This window comes from Dermacentor albipictus, chromosome 2 (genome assembly GCF_038994185.2).
Source record: "Dermacentor albipictus isolate Rhodes 1998 colony chromosome 2, USDA_Dalb.pri_finalv2, whole genome shotgun sequence".
Classification (NCBI taxonomy): domain Eukaryota; kingdom Metazoa; phylum Arthropoda; class Arachnida; order Ixodida; family Ixodidae; genus Dermacentor; species Dermacentor albipictus.
Window position 1 is genome coordinate 59,069,772 of NC_091822.1, and position 22,402 is coordinate 59,092,173.

General features: G+C 47.4%; 1 protein-coding gene across 3 annotated transcripts in view; it reads right to left on the reverse strand.

Annotated features, from left to right (window-relative positions):
- The window catches only part of LOC139055421 (monocarboxylate transporter 13-like), a 218,094-nt gene that overhangs the window by 193,234 nt on the left and 2,458 nt on the right, over nt 1–22,402 (reverse strand). For 2 of the 3 annotated variants that reach the window (XM_070532881.1, XM_070532880.1), the window contains exon 1: nt 6,912–7,022. The exons of the other annotated variant lie outside the window; for it this stretch is intronic. The gene's annotated coding sequence lies outside the window, so the exon portion shown is untranslated. Of the gene's footprint in view, nt 1–6,911; nt 7,023–22,402 lie in introns of those variants that run through there. 3 annotated transcript variants of the gene reach the window in all.

Sequence of the window (22,402 nt, forward strand, 5' to 3'; positions counted from 1 at the left end):
ATGGTATCAAAAATCAGATGAAACGCTCTCGCAAGAATACGGTGGATTCATTAGGATGCTAGATAACAAGATCATCAAATCGAGAACATTAAAGGGACCCTGGAACAATTTTGATTATTTTGTACAAACGTACTGCATCGTTATAGTACGTCCTTCTGATCATTAATTGATGCATCTATGTGCTCCGCGTAAAGCATGTAATTTATTATAAGGTTTTAAAAATGCACATCGCTGCCAATCGCAGCACACTGCTCGGCGGAATTTTAAGCCGCCCCTACCCATATGACGTAAATCACCCATACGACGTCCGTGGGGCGAGCTACACGATTGGCTGACCAGAGCGCGTGATCGATAATTTTCCCAACTTTATGGTAAACAAATGATGTTCGTAATAGTTGGAATGTTAGTTAATTTGTTTTTATAAAAAGTAAATAACATGAGGAGAATGCACAAGAATAATTTTTCTGTACACTTAAGCACTTCCGGCACACAGCAAGTGCCGTCTGCTTGTGTTACAACGTACTCCGTCTTTGACGAGAGCTCCGCCGTCAGTGTCGGCCTCACTCTTTTCGCGAGCACCATGATTCGACTTTGTTGCGTTGTGGACCACAATCGTAGCGACTGGCAATATGTCAAGCTACCACATCGTGTCCCTCTGCAAGGCAGCAGGCGAGCGAACTGTCTGCAGTGTCATCGGGCTGCCGCTATCCCGTCGGCGCCAGGATTTGCACGTTTGCGGCCGCCAATTCACACCGGAAGATTACTGACGCAATGGCGTTTCGCGAGCCTGGTGTTAAGGCAAACACAAGCGCAAGGCGACAGGGCCTGGCCGCTTGACTGTGCCGTTTAGCATAAGCGCAAATGTGAATGGTATGCACGGTGCAGCCACCTGGTGGCACAGAGCTCAACCATACACACACACAGAAAGAAAGAAATTATGGAGTTTTACGCGCCAAAACCACTTTCTGATTATGAGGCACGCCGTAGTGGAGGAGTCCGGAAATTTCGACCACTTGGGGCTCTTTAACGTGCACCTAAATCTAAGTACACGGGTGTTTTCGCATTTCGCCCCCATCGAAATGCAGCCGCCGTGGCCGGGATTCAATCCCGCGACCTCGTGCTCAGCAGCCCAACGCCATAGCCACTGAGCAACCACGGCGGGTTCAACCATACACAGTAGCCGTAACGAAATGTATTCTTCTTTGCTGCTGATGTAAACTTTTCGACGGAGTGTAATCATCAAAAGTTGTTTTTGTAAATGTTTAAAATGTTTTACACCTGGTTAGAGCAATATTAACGCTTTGTTTGGCTGTTTAAAGGGACCCTGAAACGATTTGGATGATTTTCTACAAACGTACTGAGTCGTTAGAGTAGGTCCCCCTGATCATTAATTGACGCATCTAAAGGCTCCACGTGAAGCGTGTTTTTTATTACAAGGTTTTAAAAATGCACGTCACTGCCGATCGCAGCACACTGCTCGGCGGAATTTTAAGCTGCTCCTACCGATATGGCGGAAATTGCCCATATGACGTCAGTGGGGCGAGATATCCGATTGGCTGACCAGGGCGCGTGGTTAATAATTTTTCCAACCTTATGGTACATAATTGATGTTTGTAATAGTTGGAATGTTAATTTGTTTTTATAGAAAGAAAGTAACATAAAGAGAATGCACAAAAACAATTTTTCTCTACACTTAAGCACTTCCGGTACACAGCAAGTGTCGTCTGCCTGTGTTACAACGTGCTCCTTTTCTGACGAGAGCTCCACAGTTAGTGTCGATCTGTCTTCGCAAGCGCTATGATTCGACTTTCTTGTGTTGTGGACTGCAAACATAGCGACTGGCAATATGTCAAGCTGCGACATCGTGTCCTTCTGCAAGCCAGTAGACGAGCGGTCTGGCTGCAGCGCATTGGACAGCCGCTATCCGATGGGCGCCAGGATTTGCGCGATTGCGGCCGTAACTTTACACCGGAAGATTACTAACGCAATAGCGTTTCGCGAGTCCGGTATTAGGGTGAATGCAAGCGCAAGGGGACAGGGCCGGGCCATGTGCCCTTGCGTGTCGTTTCAGGGGATGAACAGAAGCGCAAATGTGAATGGTCTGCACGGTGCACACACCTGGCGGCATAGAGCTCAAGCACACGCAGTAGCAGTAACAAAATGTACTCTTTGCTGCTGGTGCAAATCTTTCGCAGGAGTGTAATCAATAAACTTGATTTTTTTTGTAAATGTTTAAAATGTTTTACACTTGGTTAGAGCAATATTAGCTCTTTCTTTGGCAGGTTAAGATCTGCGCCAACGGGTGGCTGTACCGTGGAGACCGATCAGGCAGCTCATGTATGTCTACGGTAAGGTTCCTTCATCAGCTTGAGTTTATGCCTTCACCGTTCTGTCGAAACGTTCTGCTAATGTGTGATTACCGGAATACCAGGCACGTTCGGTGCTATGACAGAATGCTCGTAACGCACGCTGCTTCGATAGCTCTCGCTTGGGGTTGACGGCCAAGCCGCTAGCGGAGACGTTCTGCGCGTGCGGGGGCGGGTTCCAGAACTACCGGAAGTGGACGATGTGACGTCGCATCGTTACACAGAGCCAGTGAAGGCGGAGCTTAGCCTCGTCCCTTGGCGAACGAGTTGAGGACGAAAAGCATGGCTAGGGAGGAGGGTACAATGTAATTGCTTGTATCTCCATTAATACGTAACGCTTCACTTAAATTGTGGTGCGAATGTTCTACATAAGCTGTACCCTACGCGTCTACAAAATTTATCCGAATCGTTTCAGGGGCCCTTTAGGCTCTGCGCCAACAAGTTGGCTGGACCGTGCCAACCAATCAGGCCGCTCACATACGCCTACGCTAAAGTTCATTCATCAGTTTGAGTTTATGCCTCCAGCCATCTGCCAAAACGCCCAGCTTGCCTGTGGTTACTGGAATACCTGACACGTTCGACGCTTCGACAGAATGCTCGCAACGCACGCTGCTTTGACAGCTCTCGCTTAGGGTCGACTGCCAAGCAAGCTGGCAGAGAGTTTGGAGAGGCTTCGCGCGCTCGCTCCTAGAGAACCAGAAGTCAACGACACGGCATGCCATCATGACGCAGAGCCAGTGAAAACGGAGCTTGGCCCCGATCACTCTGCGAACGAGTTGAGGGGAAAATGCATGACTGTGGAGGAGGGTAACATGTAATCGTCCGTAACTCTCTTAATATGAGGCGTATTACAAAAATTGGGGTGCGAATGATTAACTTTAGCTGTACCCTACGCGTCTACAAAATATGTCCGAACCGTTTCAGGGGCCCTTTAAGGCGCGTTTGGTAAAGCTGGAAGAGTCAAGTGCAAATCAAGAGGTGAAGCTTACGAAGCAAGAGCTTAATGCACTGGATCAGTTCAGGTGACAGCACAGTTTCAAGGTGCACAGAATAACCGAGAGATAAGGGGTAAACTCGTTGACAGCTGTGAATAACTTAGGGTATCGCTTAGACTTACTGGATTGCGTGAATACGAGATTGAGGTCGTAGACGGCATTTCAACATGTACGGTCCGTGTAACTCCTGTACGGATTCGTTTCATTTATCGGTGAACAAAGCATTCTTGGACAGCAAATGCAAAGCGACTGAAGGAAAATGGTTCTAAAGTGCGCCGTTTTGAGAATTTAGAGCCTTTCAAGACGAAACATTTCGGCACATGCGTGCCAAAGTAGCAAAGAAAGGATAGCAGTTGTCCGGGGAAACGAACAGGAAGCAATTTATGAGAAAGAAGGCACGTGAAGCTGCAAATAAAATTGAAAAGGGAGGTTACTGGTTAAAATTAAGGGAACTTCTGAAATCTAAGGTGTTTTTTTGACAAACATAAACAAGTATGCTTAAAAAAAAAGAAATGGAGGTCTCAATACTATAATGGATGCATTAGAAAAGAAACATCGATTAATAATTATCGTTTCTTAACGCACGTAGTTTGCGAGAACAAACAGAACGAATAGGACTACTTTAGGGCGAACTTGTGCTGCGGTTTCACGTCCTGTTTTTCGCAGGAACTTGCTATGCTGGTTGAATAACTTATACTGTTCTGAGGAACATCACCGCACAGGTTTCTACGGAATCCCCAAGAAGAGCAATGGCGACTCCGTATATTTCAAGAATAACACGTATCAATAATTAATGTGGCAACGTGCACACGTCTTTCACACCGACACAAGCCGCTGTAGATGCTGTTCGAAAAATCTCTTTCACTCGGGCACAGCGCATGTGCCCTCGGTCTATGCGAGTCTTCAATGGACCTCATTGATGCCAACTTGGGTCAATGGTACGTGCCAGTAGGTGTGTGCTGCTCTTCAATGAACGTGTTTAACGCCATCTTGGGTAACTATGTATATGTCACTGGTAATGTGCTGCTCTACAATGACGGAAAGTATGGCTTAAATTTCTTCCATAATCGGCGGTATCGAACCTATGAAACAAGAGTTCCTCAAGGACAGCAACACGAAGCTTTAGCAGGCTGGGCCACGAATGCACCGGGTATGTGCCACTTTATTTGAACGCCTTTCCCGTCAATGCTTTAGAGAGCTGCACAATGAAAGTACTGGGTATGTGCGACGCCTCTCAGCTAACAGGCCTGTGCATTCTGCTTGATGACGTCATTCTACTTGAACCGAAATTTCGATGGCTAAGCGCGGGGTCTTCATAGCGGTGATGTCAAAATCACCGCGGCTTAGTCAGGAGCATCCCCATTAGATACTACCGCAGTCGGGAAGGTAGCATGACGCATGGGGATCTCGTCTGCGCCACTAGATGGCGCAGCATGTCAAGAAAGATGCGTGACAGAGGAACCCGACTGCCGCATGACTACTTTCTAAGGGTTTGCACCACGAAGGAAGGAAACTAAGGAGAGGCCCTACCCCGTCCGCGCGCTAGGAGAAAAGTGTGGCGGAAATGGCCTATAGGTTCTCATTTTTTTGCTGCTTTTTTATTTTTTTGTATGGCCACGCCTTTTGGGCCACAATGGCGGCGTTGTTATGGTTTTGAGCGCTCACACGTGTTGCTCTGGTAGGTTTCGTGCCGTGGCAGAGGCGCTGTGTGGGCGGGTTTGCGTTAGTCACCGTGTCTTTTTGCGCTGTGTTACCTGCACCGTGCTCTGCCGGATGTTGCGCGAGCGCGCGCGCTCCGCGCGCGATACCACGCGCAGCGCGGCGTGGTTTCGCGAAAGATTTAAACAAGAGAGGAGGGTGGTACAAAAGGCGGAGCATCGCCATAAGCAACGCCAAGTTCCGGCTTCACTTTTGCTTCACAAAGAGTGACGTCAGGGCCTCTCCTTAGTTTCCTTCCTCCGTGGTTTGCACGCACCGGCGCGCTGTGAATTTCGGAGGCTACATGGAGACTTCGCGGTAGCCCCGCTGGATTGCGCAGTGTTCTTACGGAAGCGGGAAAAAGGAGTCTCGCTGCAGTACATGCCTCATATGTAACTCGTCTCGGAGGTGGCAGTAGGCGTTGTGTCTATGTATTAATTCAGTGCTCAACGCACTAGCGTTGTCAGTCAGCGCGACGCTGGTTCTGGCGAAATTTTCGCTGGTCTGTTGCAGTCTTATTGCGGTCTATAACTCTAATCGATTAATCCTATTTTGCACTTTTATGCGCTGAGGGGTTCGTGCACGCTATTGAAGAGCTCTGGCAGGACTGATTCTGGTAGGGAGGGTGGTGAGGACTGTATTAATTGGTATATAATGGTGCAAGGGCCGTTTTCGGACATAAATCTTAACAATTAAACACCACGTCGATCCGCTACACTGCGGACGATGAAGCAGGAGAATTAAATTCGGCAGCAAAATGACGAATCACCTGACACGGGTAGAATTTGAATATGGTGCTTCCAACTAAAAGTGAACGCGCTGCCTTTAGGTAACTTCTGTGATGCCATTTCTGCTGAGCGAGAAATCTCGGAAACTCATGGTCAACGATAGACGTCACAAGAGGAGGAATTTGTCACCTACCTGGTACGCGTTTATCTGGGCTGTCTAACATAGGATAGACAAAAACGATTACTTTCTTTTACTGCGTCATCGGTTAACCTCGGTCTCGTGTCATATCCACTTGTTCGCGTAGGCCCTGTGTTGCGGTCACAAAGCCTACACAACTTGTTCAGTAATTTCAAGCAGTCGCTGCAGACACAAAATCAGATATCGAGCTGGAAAGATGTGTGCACAGTGGCAATAAATTTAATAGTATAGACAAATAGATGCTCCAGGTAATAAACACAATCTAAAGTACCTGATCAATTTCAATAAATAGTTTGCAAGCAGCTCCTATAACACGAATCTTTTTTTTTGCTATTTGTAAAGCACTGCTGCACACCAAGAAGGTTATTGGCACAAATCATTCTGTAGAAGCAATTGCATTTCTATAATTTTTGACGTTCGTCTTGCAAAATGTGTCACGTGATTCAATATAACAAATGAAATTAGAAACATACACGTCGAAGTCGGCGTAGAACGGAGCATGACATTAGTGGCTCTGAAATAAATATGTTGCACATGGGTTGAACAGGTGGTTTGATGTCTGACTTGTTCTGAGGCACATCATATTGAAGACACTTATAGAAAACGAGTGACCAGGACGACTAAAGAAAATGAAAATTGATGTAAATTATTTGCAAGGGTAGACACAGAGTATGAGCAGCTTTGCGCGCTCGTAAACAAGTGTGTCGTCAGTGGGTGTTTGTCATGACCATCCCCAAATGAGACAATATTTTATGCGCGTTTTGTAAAAGGCTAAAGTGGTCTCTAAAAGGCTTTCTCTGAAATACTAAAAGTTTGTCGTTTCCTCACAGCATCCGAAATCCAATTATTTAATTTCCCCGCCAGAAGTAATGTACACGAAAAAATATTAGGCGGCTTCTACGGGTCTGTAGAAAATCGTGCTCACCTGGTGAATGGCGTCCGCATTCGGCATAGGACTCATGCAACTCAACAGCTTGATGCAGTCCCTCAAAAAAGTACTCACGGCTCTTCGAACTTCCGTGGAAAACTTGACCGCTAATTATGTGTGCACCGAACATGTAAAGAAGAATGCTGGCGTTAAAATTCATGTCGGAACTTAGATTCGTAGAGCACTTACAGAACAAAGTATACTGCATGGATACAGCTTTTGCACTGAGCAGTGTGCGTAAGTAGAGAGAATGTCAAATTGATAATTCATGTGATTACATGCGCTCAGATACGGAAGAAAGTAATGGCTCTATTGTATGTCTCAATTCAAACGTTTTGTCATTCTTATTAAATAACGATAAAATAGGAAGATAGCATTGATGGATACAACAGGCCCACACGGGGAGCTAAAGAACAGCTTTTATTTTATGAAACAATGCACAAGATTTCCCATGTAAGGAAACATCCGTCTTACTAACCTTCTTTCATAGTGCACAAAGGACTTAATATTAAGGAAGACTGGCAGTAACAATTATAGCATTACCATTTGGTGCACTTATCTAAACATTCGCTGCTGCACAGATGTGCGATGGCTATAAAAATGAAATGTTAAAATTCTGTTACGTAAGCGAGAGCGCTACTAAAGTTTTGACCATTGAGTGCGACCTCTACCAAGATGCATAAACTGTTTTACTGATGAGACATTGGGTAACGCAGTTCTTTTTTGTTCGTTGGGGCTCCCCATACAGCATATGGAACAAGCCTAAAGTGCAAATTAACTCAAAAGCCCGCATATCTCCGAACCAGTCGCAAAAAAAATATATCTCACTCCTCACAATGCTATCCCGCACTTTTACAATTAGTGGTGGTTATGTTCTTGATCCAATTGTTCCAGAGTTTATTAATTTTTTTTCTGTACAATGTGAAATGAAATTTTCCAGACAAGCCCCTACGCATACCTACTGTTGTAGGCGTACATAATCAGCTGCGCGGCAATTTAAGCAACTTAAAATAAGTATAACTGCCCAAAGGAAACTTCTATTAACACCACAAATTGACACTTACACCTAGTGACATTATGTTCTTTCATATGACATTGTTTACTCCTTTGGTGTGTTCATGACGGTAGTTTTTAACTCACGAAACCTTCAACGTATGAATGTGATAGTGTTAAGGGCCCCGTGTTGCAGATAATGCGGTGTCGGCGTCCGGTGTAAGCGCCGGCCATCCTCTGGGTGAAAATGGCCGTATATATTCTATCAAGTACTAAAGCTCTTCTAACACTAAAGTTGCTCATACCTTGTCGTATATTCTCGAAGAAGTTATTCCTGAAAATTTTCAGAATGAGACAAAAAAAGGACACCCATTCCACTCTGTGAAGATGGACTTGCCGCGAAAGCCCTTTGTTTTTCGTTTGAGAGATTCGGCTGTTGTCAGCTTTCATTATTTGAATGTCGCAGTGCGCCGCGGTGAAGAAGCGCGAAGATATTCTGGCGGCCGACGAGTTCTACGCCATGATGCGAATCAGAAACGTGGAGCAACACGATAATGGTCGCCGGGAACATCTGCGAACGTACGGGACAGTACCTGTAGCGCACGGTCCCCATTAGTCACGTCCCATACATTTATGATCCTACTCGGGTCGTTCTCCAACCACAGGCGTTCGCACATTCTCCAACTAAATCCGAAGTGTTTATTCAGAAAGTGTTGTCTGAACTTGGCATCCGGACCATTAATGTCATTCACTCGGTCCATCTGGTACCCCTGCCAGTGTATTGCATTGCGAGTCTGGCGTCGTTGCTCGTTCGGAGGAGCCCGGGCTCGCGATTATCGTTTTCGTTTAGCATCGTGAGAACGTTCTTCGTCGGTGGTCGTTTCGCGCTAGCGCCGTTGACATTCTCGTTGCTGCTCCGGCCGGCGCTTCTCGTACGCATGTTGCTCATTTTTTTTTTTTCAAAAACACCTGTTCTTACCCGTGTGCCTGGGACCTCTTTGAGCCCCGCGGATGACAATACTAGTTCAAGGTCGCATTACTGGTTCCGGCGCGCAAAGAGGTATGTGCCATTTAGCTTGGACGATTTCTGAACAGTCACCAGGGAGGGTATTTTGTAAGAGTCCACCTAATCTCTGTACCCAGACATACCGCCAATGAAATCTGACCCTGACAACCTTTAGGAGCCGAACTCTGTCGAGTGAGGCTAGCTTAGCAGGACTCTTTGAGGAGCTATCAGATATTGTTTGGGATATCATTGGCCTTAGCGAGATTAGAAGAACTGCGAGGCTTATTCAGTGCTCACCAACGGCGACGTCCTCTGCGATAGAGGTCTCCCAGATCAGAAGCAATACGGGAGAGGATTGCTAATCAATAAGTGCATAGCGGGCAACATTGACGAATTCTACAGCATTAATGAGAGGGTAGCAGTGGTTGTAATCAAACTTCATAAGGGGTATAGATTAAATGTAGCCCAAGCCTACGCTCCAAAATCCAGTCACGATGATGACAAAGTAGATAAGTTTGATGAAGATCTTGAATTAGCGATGAGAAAATCGCAAATTGTGTATGCTGTAGTAATGGGCGACTCCAATGCAAGAGTGGAGAAAAAGTAGGCTGTTGAGCAAGCAATTGGCAACTACGGCGTTAATTCTATGAACGCTAGAGGAGAGATGCTGGTAGGATTCGCAGAAAGGAATAAGCCGCGAATAAACACCTTTTTCAACAAGCGTAGCAACAGGAAGTGGACCTGCAAAATGCCTAATAGTGAAATAAGGAATGGAATTGATTTCATGCTTTCTGCTGCTCCAAGCATAGTGCAGCATTTAGTAGTGACAGGTAGGGTAAATTGCAGGATATTGAGGGCTACGATGCACCTCAATTTGAATAGAGAAAGTGTAAAATTGCTCAAGAAGAAACAGGCCAACCTAGAGGCAGTAAGGGTACAAGGAAATAAATTCAGGCTGGTGTTTGCAAACAAGTACGCCGGCTTAGAACAGAGAGCTGAAGATGACTTAGAGGCAGTGAATGACACCGTGCCTAGGCTGGCTTCAGAAACAGTAATTGTGGTGGAAGACAAGGCACAAGGCAACCAGTAGGCAAGCTCTCCCAAATAACAAAGAACGTAATGAAGAAGCGTAAGGAATAAAAGTGACCACCTTAAGAGCTAAGATAGAATTCGCAGAGCTGTCAGAGCTGATGAACAAGGCGAAAATAAGTGATATTCGAAACTATAAGGTAAGAAAGGCTGAAGAAGCCATAAAAAATGGATGCAGCCTGAAATCAGTGACAATGAAACTTGGAATTGGACAAATCAAGATGTATGCACTGAAAGATAAGCAGGGTAATGTCATCAACAAACTAGAAGGTTTAGTAAAAGCAGCGGAATAATTCGATACTGAAGTGTACATTATCCAGTGGACTCAGGATAAGTCCTTTTGAAACAGTAATGAACATGATACTGAGACTCCTCGAATAAGTAGCAACGTGGTCTGAAGGGCCTTGCAAGACATGAAAGGGACAGGAGTGGCAGGAGAACATGGAATAACAGTCGATTTATTCAATGATGAAGGAAACACAACGCTTAGAAAACTGGCGGCTCTCTATACGAAGTGTCTATCGACTACACGTGTCCGAGAATAAAAAAAAGAATGCAAACAATATACTAATCCACAAAAAGGGAGACGGTAAAGAATTGGAAAATGTTAAGCCTATTAGCTTACTGGCAGTATTATATAAACTATACGCCAAGATGATCTCCAATAGAATAAGGGCAACACCGGACTTTAGTCAACCAAGGAAACAGCCAGGTTTCAGAAAGCATTACTCTACAACGGATCCCTTCCATCTCATCAATCAGGTAATCGAGAAATCCCTATAGTACAATCAGCCTATATATACGGCTTTCATATATTACGAAAAGGCAATTGATTCAGTGGAGATACCAGCAGTTATAGAGGCATTATTTAATCAAGCAGTACAGATCGCTTACTCAAATATGCTGGAAAATATCTACATATTCTACAGCTACCATAATTCTCCATAAGAAAAGTAGGAAGAAACCTATAATGAAAGGGGTCACACAAGGAGACAATCACTCCAATGCTATTAACTGCGTGCACGGAAGAAATATTCAAGCTATTATACTAGGAAGGCTTAGCAGTAAGGATGGACGGCGAATGCCTGAGCAAGCTTCGGTTTACGATGCCATTGTTGTATTGTCACGTAGTAGTGACGGTGAAGAAGGTAGCCAAACTGCGATTATAGAAACTGGCGCTTTATTGGGCGAACATGTGCCTTAAAAAGCAGGCTACACTCAGAGAACAACGATAGCGGTGAACATACTCGGCGATCGTCGAAAATCTGATCAGCGGGTGAAGCGCGTCGGCTTTTATACTTCAGTCGTCAAATGTTACAGAGTAATCGCTGGAACCCGCATGCCTTCCACAAAGTTCTACAACATTCACGTCGCGCATACATGCAATCAGATTACACAAGGTTCGGCGACAACAGGCGGCGAATAGAACCATCGGTAACATTCCAGAAACTTCCGAAACTTGCAGGCGCGTCCTGCGCTGTGCGATAACATTTGTTAGCCGGTGAAACGTGTCGCCCGATAAAGACAAGTACACGTGTCAATACCCCCCTCTTAAGGAGCATCGACCCGATGCTGCAAACAAACTAAAGTAATAAAGAAAACATTCTCAGTAAAAGCAAAAAAAAATAAGTTCATCAGCGTGCGTAAAAGGGCTTCAGACGCGCTACATGGACCACTTCAGATCATGCCCGCCGCCGCTGTGAATCCGAAATGCCGTCTGGCATGAACTCAAAGTACAGTTCGCCAACACGTCGGACGATCTTGTAGGGTCCGAAATAGCGTCACAATAGTTTCTCACCGAGTCCTCGTCGACGTATTGGTGTGCAAACCCAAACACAGTCACGGGCTGGTACTCGACGAAGCGTCGTCGGAGGTTGTAGTGTCGGCTGGCGGTAGGCTGCTGGTTCTTCATCCTTAGGCGGGCGAGCTATCGGGCTTCTTCGGCGCACTGACGATAGCTAGCGATGCCAACATTCTCTTCGTCAGTGACGTGCAACAGCAGGGCGTCCAGCGTCGTCGTCGGGTTCCTACCGTAAACCAGCTTAAACGGCGTGATCTCTTGTTTCTTGCACCGCCGTGTTGTAAGCAAAGGTTACGTACGGCAGGACCGTGTCCCACGTCTTGTGCCCGACGTCAACGTACATTGCTAGCATGTCGGCGAGGGTCTTGTTCAGGCGCTCTGTGAGACCATTCATCTGCGGGTGGTAGGAATTTCTCCTCCTGGGGCTTGTATGGCTGTACTGCAGAAAGGCTTGGGTGAGCTCTGCTGTAAAGGCTGTTCATCTGTCGGTGGTGAGGACTTCTGGGGCGCCATGTCGCAGCAGAATGTTCTCGACGAAATATTTTGCGACTTCGGCTGCGCTGCCTTTCGTTAGAGCTTTAGTTTCAGCGAAGCGGTTGAGATAGTCTGTCGCCACGATGGTCCAGTTATTTCCAGATGTTGACGCCGGAAACGGTCCCAACAAATTTATCCCGATCTGCTGAAATCGTCGGCAAGTAGGTTTGATCGGCTGTATAAATCCTGCTGGCCTTGTCGGTGGTGTCTTGCGTCGCTGACAGTCTCGGCACGTCTTGATGTAACGGGCGACTTCGGCGGTCAGACGCGGCCAGTAATGCCTTTCCTGTATCCTCGATAGCGTTCGGCAGAATCCTAGGTGCCCAGCGGTGGGATCGTCATGTAGGGCATGCAGTATTTCTGGACGCAGCGCTGACGGAACAACAAGAAGGTAGCTGGCGCGGACTGGTGAGAAGTTCTTTACAAGCAGGCTGTTTTGTAACGTGAACGGAGACAATCCGCGCCTCAATGTCCTAGGTACTACGTTGCTGTTCCCTTCCAAATGCTCAACGAGGCCTTTTAGCTCCCGCTCTGCCCATTGCTGTTTAGTGAAGTCTTCCGCGCTTATTATTGCGAGGAAGGCGTCGTCATCCTCTTCGTCTTGCGGCGGTGGATCGATGGGGGCGCGTGATAGGCAGTCGGCGTCATAGTGTTTTCGTCTGGACTTCTAGATTACCGTGACATTATGTTCTTGCAGTCTGAAGTTCCACCTCGCCAGCCTTTCTGAAGGGTCCTTTACGTTAGCTAGCCAACGCAACGCGTCATGGTCGCTGACAACTTTGAATCGCCTGCCATATAGATAAGGGTGAAATTCTGTAGCCCAAATGATGGCGAGGCATTCTTTTTCAGTCGTAGAATGATTGCTTTCTGCTTTTGACAGTGACCGGCTAGCATAAGATATCACCCGTTCATGTCTTTCTTTCTTCTAGACTAGGACGGCACCGAAGCCTAGGCTACTGGCGTCAGTGTCGATTTCGGTGTCGGTGCCTTCGTCGAAATGTGCAAGTACCGGCGGTGACTGCATGCGTCGTTTTAGTTCTTCAAATGCGTCGGCCTGCGGTGTTTGCCGTTTAAACATCAGATTTGGTTAGGTGCGTTAGCGGCTCAGCGAGGCGTGAAAAATCCTTGACAAATTGCATGTAGTAGGCACACATGCCAAGGAACCTACGCACTGGCTTCTTGTTGATGGGTTGCGGGAACTTTGCGATGGCAGCTGTTTCCTGCGGGTCGGGGTGTACTTCGGATTTGCTGATGACGTGGCCCAGGAAAAGAAGATCATCGTAAGCGAAGCGGCACTTTTCTGGCTTCAGAGTGAGCCCTGATGATTTAATGGCCTCTAGTACTGTCGCAAGCCGCCTAAGGTGATCGTCAAAATTTCTGCCGAAATTTCTCGGACGATCTTCTTTGTCGTCTCTGGTAGAATTCCCTGTTCCGGGGGCAGCTGCTGTAGCCGGCGGCTTGCTCGATTTTCCGGGGCAAGATTGGTGTTGTCTTTGCGGTCCGAGCTTTAAATACGGCTCGTCGGGGGCCTCCGGTACATGAACGTAAAGTACCTCCACCAGATGTCACGTAGTAGTGATGGTGAAGAACGCAGCCAAACTGTGATTATCGAAACTGGCATTTCATTGAGCGAACTTGCGCCCTCAAAAGCAGGCTACACTAAAAGAACAGCGATAGCGGCGAACACACTCGGCGATCGTCGAAAATCTGATCAGCAGGTCAAGCGCGTCGGCTTTTATGGGGCTCTTGAATTGCCCAGGGGGCGCTGCGAAAATGGAGCTAAAAAGTGCCCTCTGTAATCATCTGGGTAGTACCAAGCTCGGTCGCCTGCTTCGGAGAGCACGCTTACAATATGGACCCGCCACTTTCCGTTGTGTTGTACCATGCCTTGTAGCGAATATCGGGCACCGAAGATTTTTTCATGGGTGGCACGCTGCGTAAAGGCAATAAATTATGCAACGCCGAATACGTGTACGCCGTTCAAGGAATAAGCGGCGAAGTTTTAGCGTGGTGTCAATCGCAAGTGAAGCGAGTCGCGTACGAAGCTGAACTTCATGTAACATTTGCACGCTGCTAGATTCAGGCGCACAAACTCGAGGAAACGCTTGCTATAAATGAATTCACAGCAGCGATAAGCAGACATCATGTGTACGGAACTGCTCGAGCGCACGACGGTATACGCACCGCGACGGCAGCGCTTTTTCGACATGCCGCGAAACGGCAGCCCTCCTGCAATCTTTGTTGACTGCATGCCGCCAGACAAGTAGTTACGCCTGCACTGTAATAGCATACATCTGTCCCTTTAGTAACTGATAAATAACTGATGCAATGCATATGAACTCGCAGTAACGTACGTGCGAGTCGTGCTGCAGCACGAGCTCGGGCGCTGCTCGCTTGATGTAGCTTTTAATGATAGCGCTCGAACATCGATGTGCTGCAATCAATACTACCTTGCTGAGTTCAAGGATACTAGCTGAGGTCAAGGATGAGCACATTTAGCTCTCTAGCCTGTGCTGCTCGTAGTGGGGTAGTGAATTGTCACCGAATCAGCCTGACCATTTGTGCTCATTTGCACACACCTGGTCACTTCACCACTTCGCAGCGGTCAAATTGTTAATTGTCGCAGTCGCCGGGTCTCCAATCGTTAATCACCAGCCATGCCTGCTGCTATGTCGGTCTGCCGTCGGGTCTGTATGTGCAAAAGACCGAATTTTAGGACGCAAATTATCAAGCAAGCTTCAAGACCTGCGAAGCAGTCAGCATGGCGCGAAGTTTCGCTTTCCCAGCGCGACGAACTGCAGCTATCCAGCGCGCCCGACGCTCCGCTTCGTGACGCCTTGAAGGAAAACGGTAGAATCTGATGTTGGGATTCAGGCCTTCTTGTTCATGGCAGCCCACGACGCAGAAGTAACGACGGTGACGCTTTTTTGAGGCTGAGCTAAGTCTCACCGGAACAGCGTCGCAGATTCCTTCTGCTTCAAGTATTAAGTCTCACGGAGAGTCTGTTTTCGGTAAACTGTAGGCTGCGGCAAGCTCGCACTGTGGTCGGCGTGGTCTGTGAGAAGTGACAAGCTTTTTCGCACTAGCAACAGGGCAGAAAAAAGCGCGAATCGACGCAAAACTCGGGCTATAAACGTGCTTCGCCACAGCCAGAGCTCAATACTATCAAGCCGGTACTACCCAGATAACGTTTCGCGCGCCGCCACCAGGCGCCGCTACTCTTCCTCAAACTCCAGCGCAAGACTCCCATACATCATTCGTCGAATGTTCCACAATAATCGCTGGGACCCGCGTGCCTTCCACAAAGTTCTACACCATTCGCGTCGCGCATACATGCAATCAGATTACACAAGCTTCAGCGACAACAGACAGCGGATAGAACAATCGATAACATTCCAGAAACTTCCGAAAGATGCGCGCACGTCCTGCACTGTGCGATAACATTTGTTAGGCGGTGAAACGTGTCGCCCGATAAGGACAAGTACACGTGTCAATATTCAGCAACATTGCGGACAAGCCAGGACAAGCTACAACAAGGGATTGAGGCCTCTGACAGAGAGAGTGTAAGAGTGCGGTTGAAGATCAATATGCAGAAGACAAAGATAATGATGAATAACCGGGCAAGAAATCACGTAGGTCAATTAATCACAAGGAACCTCGATGATGAGAAGGAAATTCATAGAAGAATAAAAAATTGGAGGACGCTTAAGCTTCGCCTTCAAGAGTGGAACGCGACAGCGTTACCGTCGACCCGCCAAGGGGTGTAAGACAATGGGCTACAGGGCAGCCATCACTTACGAGGTGCCCCGCATCGGACGCGGTGAGCGTCGAGCCATATGGTCGAGCAACGGGGCGTTCGGCGCAGCAACGAAACTTGCGGCTCAGCAAGCGGAACGAACCAAAGAACTCGGTATCTCGGAGGGGGAAATGATGCACGCCAGCCAAACGTCGTGATCGGCACGGGCAGAGAGATAGACAGATAGTGATCTAAAGAAAGGAAGGACGCTTGATTCTACAGAGGGAGCAAGGCGAAGCGTTGTCAGGGGAGAGAGTCCGGGCCGCAAAGCTCCAATGCGCGCGTGGCGCGCCATCTGTCGGGGCAGCTCCGTACATGGAGAGGAGGGGGTCTTCTGTGTTTGCCGCAAGATGGCTCTGCGTGTGCGGAAAGCGCAGAAGAAATGCAGCGAAAACGCACTTCGCTACTCGTGGAATTGCGACTTCTGTAAGTTACATGTTCATAATTACCGATATACACCGCAGTATAACTTTCCACGGCTCGTTTCGAAGGCAACACCGCATTCACTAGAGGCGCGTTTGTACCGCTTGGAAGCATCGAACTCGTGGCTGAGTGGTAGCGTCTCCGTCTCACACTCCGGAGACCCTGGTTCGATTCCCACCCAGGCCACTTTGGAAGTTGCTTTTTATTTATAAAGTGCCTGCCGTGATTTATCGCTCACGGTCAACGCCGCTGACGCCGACACCGACGACACCGGCTTTTCTGCGACACGAGCTCCTTAAAGCTATCGCGTTAAAATGCGTTGGATAGCCTACGGCAGATATTCTCAGCTCCTGACTGGAAGCTTACCCTTATCATTGGAAAGGAAGGTGCATAATCGGTGCATTTTACCGGTGCTTACATATGTGGCAGAGACTTGGAGACTGACAAAGAAGCTTGAGTACAAGTTAGGGACTTCACAAGGAGCAATGGAACGAATAATACTAGGAATAAAATTCTGAGACTGAAAGAGACCAGTTTAGATGAGTGAGCACACGGGTATATCCCATATTCTAATTGACTTTGAGAGAAAAACTGGCGCTCGACAGGTCATGTAATGCTCAGGTTAGATAACCGTTCGACCATTATGGTTACAGAATGGGTACCAAGAGAAGGCAAGCGCAGTAGAGGATGGCAGAAGACTAGGTGGAGCGATGAAAGTAAGAAATTCGCGGGTGCCTGTTGTAATCGGTAGGTGCAGGACAGGGGTAATTAGAGAAAGCAGGGAAAGGCCTTCGTTCTGCAGTGGACATAAAATAGGCTGATGGTGATGATGGCTCTTGAATAGGAAAAGTAATCGGACACGATTAACCTAGCAGCTTTGTTTTGTACTGAATCACGCCTCGTGGTGAGGTATGCTTGATGGGAGTCCCAAATAACGGAACAGTGTGAAGTCTGCGCCGGAGGAAGCCAAGAGTCCAATTTGATTTTCTAAATAGCCAATCAATATGTGTGTTCGCAGTCAGACTAGAAATTAAATGAACACCTAGATATTTAAATGACTCAACTGCGTCAATTACCCCATTATTTTTGTATAAGTGTGCCATGCAATTTTATAGCAAGTAGTGAACCGCAACAGTTTAGCTTTTTTTAATAATAATACTCATCTACCAATCATGACACCGCTCATTTACCCTGAACAAGTTATTAACTACGTCTTCGCAATCGCTATGGGTCAGCAACAGCACTACAAATAACGCAATCGTCAGCGCATAGACGAATTTATGAATTTATACCAATATGAATATTGTTAATAAAAACAAACACCAACGTTGGTCCCAATACTGAGCCCTGAGGTACACGTGATGCGACAGGTTTGAAGTCGGACGCAACGCTTTCAACCAATACCGCTTGGCGCCTATAGACAAGAACGGCACCGAGAGCGGCGCTGCTGCGCCGGCGTTGAGAGCGCCGCATGCGGAGCAAAATTCTATTAGCGGTGGTACCCCTCTCCCATCTCTCGTTCGCGCCGCCTTGATTGCCTCCTGCACTGCGCGTGTTTGGGCACGTTTCGCGCCGCGCGCGGTGTGTGCGCGTGGACATTTCCTTCGAAGGGCGGTGTACAGTCTCTCTCACATTTACGGAAAAACTCGAAGCGCAGCAGCTCGCGCAGATGCTCGAGGGGCGGGATCTTGAACGGCGTCGTATGCTACGGCGGCGCACGCTGGCCGCATTGTCGAGAAACGTTCTACTGTCAGGTGCAGGGCGCTGATCACATCGTTACTGCGTGAAAGGAGCCAGTATTCTTTGCTAAGCGTTGCACGACGCCCACTGATACGCCTCGAATGTAAGTTCATCGCTGCATGGCAGTCATAGACGACGTACTGATTCCATACATTCTTGACGGCCCGTTTCTGGAAGGCGACTATATATATTCTAACGCGATAGGACGCCGATCCACACTGCTCGTGCTGTGCAAGAACTGCTAGAAGAGCGCGCAGTCACTCTCTTGGAGCGGCCGCCTCAATCCCCGGGCGCCAACATCATTTAAAAATGTCTGGGGCTCGTTGAAAGTATCGCTGGCGCAACATCCCCTCTATCAGTCGCCCGAGGATAGGCTTCGATCCACCGTCGTCAGCGACTGAGACGTGCAGCGAATGAACACATCCCTGATCAAATCATTCTACACTTCACTGCTTTCCAGGATGAGCGCTGTCATCGCTGCCGCTGGGAACATGACGAGATACTAACTGAAGTTCCGAGCGTGACGTGTCCAATTCCCCACCGGCGGGCAGGGTCTGTCTGGTGTAGCGAATGATTGTCGAGAAAAATCACTTCCAGCTCATTGTCTGAACCTAAAACGTTCATTTAATCGTGTCCGTTTGTTTCACCGTGTTCCACTCCTATTGTTGAGTGCTTTGTTTTCCTTTCGAGTCAAACAAAGACTGAGCACGTTGCGCGCACATCTTGGTGCGTTTTGTCGCTGCTCATTACGGTAGCACACACAGTGAAGAAATATACGTGCACACGCTCAGTACTCCGGACTTTCGAAAGAACAAATGAACCATGTTGTCAAAAGAAGTTTGTGGAACTCCATTATCGCCAATCAAGGATCAGAGTGGGGCGACGCACAACGTTTAGTAAAGACTATCAGCTCAGTTCCTGCAGTACCGATGAAATCGGTGCACTGCCCCTGACAGTACCACGCTTCCTGAAAATGCGGCCAGCGCGCGCCGCCGTAGCAGACAACGCAGATCACGACACTGCCCCTCAGGCCTGTGCGCCTGCTCGAGCTGCTGCCGCCGCACGACTCATTGCTTGCCGCATCGCGACGCAATACGTTCCGAGTTTTCCCCCTAGTGTGAAACAAGCTGCACACGCTATATTTGCCTTTAAGAAGATCGGTACGCTTCACGATTATTTTTATGGCTGCAATGCGGCGAAAGGGCTGCGTCTGCTTAACCATGTAAGGGACGCTGAGCAGGTAATTGGAAACGACATCATATGTGCCGCCGGAAAAATCGTCAGCACATACGATGCGAGACATACATACAGCACCAACGAGCTAAAGTCATTTTTGCAGTTTCTCACATTATGTTTGCTACAAATCCGTGTTGTCTCTGATGGCGACAACGGACTTCTATCGACACTGTGCGGAAATAAACAAGATATATCGCTGCATAGCACAAGTACGACATGCGCACACAACTTTAACTAGTACGTCCCCTACAATATGGAATAGAGGCAGCAATGTAGACAGCTTGGACATTATTTAACAGTACTCAAGAGACGGAAGTTGAAAGTATTATTAATCATTCCTGCTTCAGCAATGCCGGCGCGACCAAGACGCGGGTGTGTATCGTCCAGTAACCCGATCGATCGGTGCAGTGGTGAAGCGGGAATGAACTCCGGTCATGTTCAATGCATCGTGCACATATTGAATTTCTCGGCACGCGTGAACTTCGGCCACTGCTAGCGCATACAACAGACGTGGTTTCCATTCTTAGACAGCGCACACACAAACGAAACACGAGAAAGAAGACAGGACAAGCGCTCGTTTAACTTAAAGTTTTTATATGAATAAAAGGATTATGTACCGAGTAATTATTAATTTCACGTGGGTTACATATAGAAACCGTCATACACTCAGGAGGGATCAATGAACGAGCTCGCTTCGTTTGCCAGATGTTTACTTCGCTCGGCGCACTGCAGTAATCCATGTCTGTCGTCTGCTTCTTTCGTACCATTTTCTTGTGAATCGGCAGAATTTCACTGGTGGCATCAACCTTTTCATGTTTACATTGCTGTCGTGACAGTTAACAACACAATAATAATTCCCGGTCATCCGAAGAGGCGCCGTCGCAAACAAGAGGCGTTTCCCGCGCAGCGCGAACTGAACGCGGGCGCGACCGCGAAGGGAAGCGGCGACGGAAACCCCCGTTGGAGATGAAATCGCTCCGCCAGGGGAGAAACGAGCGCTGGCGTCTCGGGCGAAACTTGGCGTGCGGTCGTCTATAACATAAATACTCTATAACCCAGTCAATGAATTTATTTTCCCCTTCAACAAGGCTTACCTTATATATGAAACGTTTATGACCCACCCTGTCGAAAGCTTTTTCAAAGTCAATGAAGATTGCATCAGTTTGTGTTAGTTCATGGAGGTTGGTATGAATTCCAGTTCTTAGCTTGAAAATCTGTGTCTCGCAACACGTACTTTTCGACAACGTCATAGAGAAATATGAACGGGAGACAAAAATAACAGAACAAATGAATAGATAATACCACAAGAACTTCTTCAAGATTACTACGATGATTGAAAAGCGATGCTTCTATTAGTTTTCCAGTATTTTCTTTATGCTCGAACGTTAGAAAGCACCTCACTCTCCCAATAACATTTAGTACCTGGGCGCGGAGCCTGGCTAAATGAGGTAGGCTGAACGGGTGCATAATATGTGAAAGTGGGATTGCACATCTTTGTTCTCGTCTGGATATTTGCCCATTTCTTACTACAAAATTTCTAACACCTACCAGGCTCCACAAACATTTCTTGCCAAGCACCAACAAGCATACGTGTGAATACTTAGACTAGTGTGCTTTGGAGCGTTTCTCGCACTCATGCCCCAAACAAATATTCCTTCGGTTTGCAGTCATCTTGCTCTGCGCACACACAAACACCTGAGCACATAAACTGGCGCCAAATAATTTATCAGAGAAATATATTGCAACACATATGGACGTACCATCACCGGCGCTAGGTTTGCATTCTCTCACAATCGCCGAACAGACAGTCAGTAGTCCGAGGCCGAGCAGCAGAGTGCGATTCATTTTCCAACTGCCTCAGCTGTGAGAGAGACGTTCGGTGATATAGCGAAGGAGCACGATTCATTCTGCCGAGTTTCCTGGTCTGCGAGCACACCACGAAATGGATCGCCCGGTTCATGGGAGCAATCCATATACCTCTGGATTTTTTCTGAAGAATACAGCCTGACATTTAAGAAGGCCAGCCTGGTTTCCATTCTTGACATAGTCGATTGTCAAGTTTAAACAGTGACGCACCACTGCTTGAACAGGTACTCAGCTTCACTTGCATTTTTCCAAACTCCTTTCTTTTTTGGCTAGGAAGATATAGTAGGCAGGAGACTCGGGTTTTTATTTTTGTCCGTATACTGAGCCTTGCTGAAGCGTGTAAGCTCGCCATAGTCACACACGACAGGCGCCTCAAGATGCAGAAACCGCAGGCTATGTCTTCGTCCACGTGTCTGAGAGTGCTTATTTCTTAGTTGTCTAGAGCAGCATACATAGAAGAGGCGTGCATCAGGTTCATATTTTACAATATAAAACAACATATTTTAATGGACAGTTGAGGTGTTTTCATGACCACGCGCTTCGCACGTTACTTCAGCTGACAAGTGTAACATACAAATCGCACATTCTTGCACATTACAGACGCGCCCAACATACACGAGCACACAGAGTGCCGGGTAACGACAGCACCTTCTCAAGATAACTAGTGTCTTGCGTATAGTTTTATGCATGTGTCCAAGAGATAAGAAAGCAATAGTCTGATTAAATGTTTTCCAACGAACCGAGGCCACGCAGCACGACGTTGCCAAAATGCATATTGGTGGCGGCGCAATATGTATGGCTGTGTGTAGGTTTTTGCCAAATAAAAAACGTACAATAAAAATCGGAGTCAAATAGGCATATCCTGCAGTTCGATTTTCACAGGTGTCATTGTATCATTGCGTAACATAGTTTATTGTTACTATTATTTCACGCTATTGGTCGTGGTTCAATCCTGGGCGCAATGGCTGCATTTCCATGGGGGGAAAATGCACAAACTCTCGATA